Genomic DNA, 6,899 nt, shown 5'->3' on the forward strand with positions numbered 1-6,899 from the left:
TTTAATCAGTGTGCTAGAAAAGTGGAATGAGAACACAAGGCCCTGAATTCAAATCCCTAGAAGTCCCAGAAGTGAGCAAGACAGTCAGAGACAGAGAGATGGACAGAGAGAGACAGGCAGAATGAGAAGAGAAGAGAGAGGGAAATCAGAGGGAGAAAGGAAAGAAGGCAAGGAAAGAAAATAAATAAATAAATACATTCAGAAGGAGAAGTAAAACTCTAGACCAAACAAATTTAATGAAAAAGACTCGCCATCGGCAAACCTGTTACTGAAAGGAGAAAAGAATATTTTTTATTACAGGTAAGAGAAGTCTGCAAAACACTACAAACGCTCTGATGGGGTTTGTTTGGGTTTTGAAACATACCCTCACTATGGAGTCCAGGCTGAGCCTGTAGCCCAGGCTGGTCTGGAACTCAGGATCCTTCTGCTTCAGCCTCTTGAGTGCTGGGATTTCAGATACCACACCCAGTTCACCTGCACTTTTAAAAAGCCAGAAGTCTGGATTCAGTGGGAGAGCAGAAATTATATGGTCTGTTCCTGATTTATATTCTGTACCTTGTCTGCTCTAAGTAGCAATTTCTCCATGAGAGAGAAAAGGGGGTTGGAAAGCAGCCCCTCCCCTGCACATACCCCAGCTTCCCCCCCTTCCCCTCCCCCTACCCAGAGTTACAGTCTCCCTGCCCAGTCCGTGACTGGCCCTGCAGGTTTGGTGCTGTGTGATAGTTCTTTGGCATTTGATTTTCTAACGCTCTTACTTTTTTTCAGCTGAATTGTCCTCTAATTTTCTTTTTTCTGTTATCCACAGACAATTCAACCAGGAAGACAGAATTCCAAAGGGAGCACCACGGTCTCTAAAATCACTGAGAAACCAATCTTGCCAGTGTAGTCCAAGCAGCTCTGCTTGGTTAGGCTGCCCCCGTGTGTCCACAAGGGAACTACCATTCCAGTTCTCTGAAACCTCAGAATCACTTTGGATCAATAATTTATAGTAACTTTGAGCACATCAAAAGCACCTAAAGCATTCGTGTGGCAGATATGAAAGCGGTTAGAGTGTATAATTCACCCTGAAAAACCTTATAGTATCGTAGAAACTGGCAGACACCTAGAAGAAACTATAGTCTAAAAAAAATAAAGAAATGGAAAGCAACAAATGCCTCTCACTGCTAGGAGAAAACATACTCCATAGGCTAGTAGAAGGTAAAGTAAATTCCAGCTTGAGGGCACCAGAAGGCTGCAGAGACTTGACATTTGATGTGGGCCTCAAAGACTGGGCACGACATAGAGCCTTTCATCCATTCACCCATGAGATATCTTAGCAGAATAAAATCAAGTCATCAAAATAGAAATGTGTAGTGCAGACAGAAGGAATAGTGAGTTCTGCATTTCTCATGCATGGATCTCTGCAAATGGATGAGATCAGAAAGGTAGGTAAACTCATAGAATGGTAGTGCATCCCTGTGAACTTGACACTCAGGAGGCAAAGGCAAAAAAAAGATTGTCAGTTGAAGGCCAGCATAGGCCTTATGAAGGATGGTCAGTTGAAGGCTACATGAGACATTGTCTTGGGCCATGGATGTATGTAGCTCAGTATAGAGCATTTGCCTAGCATGCACAAGGCTTGGAGTTCATTCCCCAGCACCACAAGAAAATATTCCTTGTTTTAAAAATAAAAACAAAGCTGGGCGCCAGTGGCTCACACCTGTTATCCTAGCTACTCAGGAGGCTGAGATCTAAGGGTCGCGGTTCAAAGCCAGCCTGGGCAGGAAAGTCTGTGAAACTCTTATCTCCAATAAACCACCAGAAAACTGGAAGTGGCACTGTAGCTCAAGTGGTAGAGCGCTAGCCTTGAGCTGAAGAGCTGAGGGACAGCGCTCAGGCCCAGAGTTCAAGCCCCACGACCAACAATAAATAAATAAATATATAAAAAACAAAACACCTTGTACACACTGACTCTATATGGTTTTGATGTTGATTATATCTCGACAAAATGACTAAAAGAAACTAGAAGGGAAAATAAAGCTAGTATGAGGAGGGGGGAAGAGAGATTGGTAGTTGTCCATGCTGGCCTTACAGGTCAGGGCAATGAGCCTTGGTTTTAAGAGCCAGGGGAGCTGTCAATAACTGGATCTCAGCTGACGTTTAGAAATACCACCCTGGGATGTGTGGAGAATGCACTAGAAGGGCTCCTGTTATCTGCAACCATGATACTATGGTACATGTACTTCATCGTCAGGTTTTCTTCTATTGTTGTTCTGTTTTTTATTTAAGGGCCTATACTAGGGTTGAACTCTGAGCCTCATGTTCTCACTCAGTTTTTTCTCTCATGGCTAGTGTTCTACCACTTGTGTCACACCCCAGTTCCAGTTTTTTGCTAGAACGTAAGAGTCTCCTAGATTTGTCTGCCTGAGTTGGCTTTAAATCAAGATTCTCAGATCTCAGCTTCCTGAGTAGATTAGATTACAGGCATGAGCTACCACTGCCCAGCTCACCATCAGTTTTTATTTTTTGGCTTTTTTGTTTTTTGCCAGTCCTGAGGCTTGAACTCAGGGCCTGGGTGCTGTCCCTGAGCCTCTTTATGCTCAAGGCTAGCACTCTATACCACTTGAGCCAGAGCACCATTTCTAGCTTTTTCTGAGTAGTTTATTGGAGATAAGAGTCTCATGGACGTTCCTGCCTGGGGTTGGCTTAGAAATACTATGATCCTCAGATCTTAGCCTCTTGAGTAGCTAGGATTATAGGCATGAGCCACCGGCTTCATCATCAGTTTTTATCACTTTTCCTTGTCCCTAACTTGAAATGGCTGTTTGTCTAAAAATAGGCTTTCTAAAAAAAAACAAAAACTCAACAATCTGTGCTGAGGGAATAAAAGGAAATTAATTTCATTCATGCACTGAATGACCCCTTCAGTTTATTTCTAAATATATTTTCACCCATTTGAGGCATGGATGCTTGTAAAGAAATGTAAAAGTTTACAAAAGACATTTGAGCCATGACTTCTGGATTATAAATAAAATATCAAAGAATAAAAGTGGATTTTTTAAAAGAAGGGTCAAGTGAGGTAAAAATAGAAGGATCAAGGTCCAAATAGGTCCGTAACTTAGAACTCAATGCAAAAGACCTAGGAATATGACTGTAGTGGTAGAGTGCTTGCCTAGCAATCATGAGCCCCTGAGTTCAATCCCCAGTGTTGCCAAAAAGAAAAATGAAAGAAAGAAGAGGAAGGAACTTTTCTGGTTAGCCAAAAACTTCCTCGAGGAGGGGGAAGAGCACTTCAAAACCAATGCGTAAGAAGCAAAAAAAATCTACCTTTCAATTTTCTTTCACTGGTACCCCAAGGAGGTCTAAATCTTCCTTCATGCCGACATCAAACCCAAGACACCAGGCTGCCTAAATCCGTCCTTTTATGCTGTGTTATTTCTGCAATATTCTGCACCCACCTGTGGGTCTTTAAAGGCAATCTGAAAAGAAAGCAAAGACACATCCGCACAGTAAAGACATGAGGCCCAGGGAAGGAGCCCATAAATCAAAAGCCAGAGCGAAGCCTGCCAGCAACCTGGAAATCAAATTGTGTCAGGGAGAAGGGCCGTGTGGAAAATAGATGAGAAGGGCACTGAACAAGAGAGAAGAAAGATGAGCAACTCTTTCAGAAATTAATGAGAGGCAGAGGAGGCCCTGAGCCACAGCCTAAATTTGCCGAGCCTTGTACTGCTTAAGGATAGACTAGCGTTTCAGAGAGTTAAATAACGTATTGGCCGTCCATCTCCACTTCCTTCTTAGTGCATTTACCACTTTCAAAACTGGGCTCCAGGCCCTGGAAGAAACTAGGGAGAGGAAGAGCAGGCCTAGTAATTCTGATGAGGATGGAAGCTTCCATCCATAGCTCCAATCCTCCATCTGACATCAGTCCTAGGAGCTCAATCACTAATGCCCACATAGCCCACCAAACCTCAGTGAGCCGAGCTCATGTTATCTAAGCCCTTCTGCTTGTTCAAAGAGATGGCTCGGGTTAAAGCAGGGTGTACAGCACTGACACAGAGTGGGGGCCTCCATACACAGAGCCTGCCATTGTTAGAAAAGTAAGAACGTGGGGAAGTTGTTTCTAAAACTCTTCATTTCATCTAGGAGGTTCGGGTGATTAAGTCTTTCCCTTTTCTCAAAACCCCTGACCCTCCACCCTCCACCCCTACAAGCTCCATGCCATGGATTTAACCAACCATGGATTGAAAATATTTGGGGAAATAAATTTTTTTTAAAAAAGTATATGTATGGAAAAATCATAATGAAAACCCCTCATATAACAAATGTACATTAACTCAAGAAAAAAGAAAACAAAGACAAAAGAACTTGGCATTCTGAGTGTTATGCTGAATCAGGGCAACACAGTGATACGCCAGTAGTATTTGCTTTGCTTTTTTCCAGCAGTACTTGGCGATTGTACTCATGCATGCTAGGCAAGCGCTGGACCTCTGAACGGGGGATCACTGAACAAGACTCCCATCTCTACATTAGAAGCCATCAGAAGGGATTAAAAGCACAGAAGAGGATGTGCATGGGTTATATACAAGGAAATCAAGCATCCATGGATTTTTGGTATCTGCGGGGTGGATGTGAAGGGTGACTGGACCCTACTTCTTGTTCTTATGGTTTGGATGTGAAATAATTCCCTCAAAAATCACTCCTGTGCTGAAGGCTTAGTCCCCAGCCGGTGGCACTGTTGCAAGGTGATTGGATCATGAGGGCTCTGCTTCATCAATGGATTAATCTAGTGATAAGTTTATAGCTGAAGGAGTTTTATAAAGAGGTGAGGCCTACTTGGAAGAAGCAATTATATTCCCTTTGAAGGTATATGGCTGTGGTGGCCACTGGATTCCTTTCTTCCAAACACACAGAGGCTTATTCTTCCTCAATATGCCTGAAGCTTGGGGTGGCCACCTGAGCTGCTTTGGCAAATTGCAGAAGTTTCGAATGCTAATTCATACTTTCCATTTTGGTTTCTTTTGTCTTCCCTCCACCACAGTGCCTAGCAACTTCTCATAAGGATCTCAGCTAGGGACAGATGCCACATGTGAGCCTTCCACGGATCTGTAGCAGAAGTCTTTGTTTGAACCACTGAGCTTTCCTTTTGTTATTTCTGTTTTTCCTGCATTCACAGACTCTAGCATGCCTCAAGGATGTAGGTGTTAGCTTTGCATTACTATAACAGAATGCCTGAGATAATCAACATAATAAGGGGAAAAGCTTATTTTGGTTGATTTCAGTGCTTTCAGATCCAGGTAGGTTGGCCCTATTGCATTGTGCCTATGATAGCACAGTGCATCTCAGCAGAAGTGCAGGCAAAGGTGGCCCTATTTGTGTCAGGTGGCCAGAGGGAGTGGGAGGGTCAGGGCCAGGTCCCAACATCCCCTTTAAGAGCACATTCCCAATGACCTAACTTCCTCCAATGAAGCTCCACCTCTTTTTTTTTTTTTTTTTTTTTGGGTCCGGACATGGGGCCTGAACTCTGGGCCTGAGCGCTGTCCCTCAACTCTTCAGCTCAAGGCTAGTGCTCTACCACTTGAGCCACAGCGCCAATTCCGGCTTTTTTCTTTTTGCTTATGTGGTGCTGAGGAATCGAACCCAGGGCCTTAAGCATGCAAGGCAAGCGCTCTACCACTGAGCCACCTTCCCAGCCCCAAAGCTCCACCTCTTAAAGGTTCCACTGCTTCCCAGTAGCTCCAGAGGTTGATGACCAACCCTTTAACACTTGGGCCTGTGGAGGACACTGCAGATCCAAACTGTAACAGAAGCCATGTCACCCATGCAAGATGTCCTTATTATAACTTGTGATTTCACACACTGTTTCTGAGCCCTTTTCAGAGGACAGGGACCAGTTTTAGTATTAGACAGGGCCATGAGAAACTATGTGGCATTCGGGCCCATCTGCTCAGATATTTAATAAGTTCCCTGCTATTTTACCAGAGAAAAGCATCTTGGCTGAAGCTTCCCACCATATCTATCCTCCTCCAGGGGACCCTGGCTCACCCCTTTTACCAAGTCCCCTCAACAGTTGCTCTGTTCTCCCTTTTCCTGAAAGTCCTACTTGAGTACTCCTGCCACTAAACCTGGAAAATCTTAATGTCACCATAGGAAGCCTTGTTCTGACTTACTAGCTGCTCCCCCTAAACTATTACAGCTGGCTTGAATTCGGTCCACCTCCAAAGTGCTGAGCTTTGAAAACTCACAAGTCAAGAACTGCATCTCGGGGCCTGAGTTCTGCTGGATCCTCTATTCCTTTTAGGCAATGAATGAGGAATAAACTCAGCTTTCTGAATGGAACAAGGATCAAAGAGATGCAGTGGAATGTGGAGGGAGTGGCAACTGATATTTCAAAATGTTGTGACGTATTTTGTCCAGTGATGACACTGAGAGTTAAAAACTGCCTTACTCAGGCTGGGAAGGTGGTTCAGCAGTAGACTGCTTGCCTCGCATGCATGAGGTCCTGGGTTCCATTCCTCAGCACCACATAAGCAGAAAAAGCCAGAAGTGGTGCTGCGGCTCAAGTACTAGCCTTGAGCTGAAGAGCTAAGGGACGGTGCCCAGGCCCAGAGTTCAGGCCCCACAACTGACAAAACAAAACAAGAACAACCACCAAAAAACTGCCTCACTCAAAGGAACCCAGCCACTGGCCTTTTAAGTCATCATGTAACCTCAGTAGGCCCATTTGAATATGTCCTTGTCATAATGGTCATGCTTGCAACACTTCCTTGTGGGAAAGGATCTTGGATAAGTTATCTCTGCTAGAGACAGTAAGACCTTGAGAGCCAAGTCCACTTATTCAAAGCTCTCTACTTTGAGAAATCAATACCTGCAGGAAATAACTACCCAACTGTAATAATGATCATCTCACCCTACTTAAAGTT

Source organism: Dipodomys merriami, unplaced genomic scaffold, assembly GCF_024711535.1.
Source record: "Dipodomys merriami isolate MVZ:Mamm:240054 unplaced genomic scaffold, mDipMer1.0.p SCAF_4, whole genome shotgun sequence".
NCBI classification, from domain to species: domain Eukaryota; kingdom Metazoa; phylum Chordata; class Mammalia; order Rodentia; family Heteromyidae; genus Dipodomys; species Dipodomys merriami.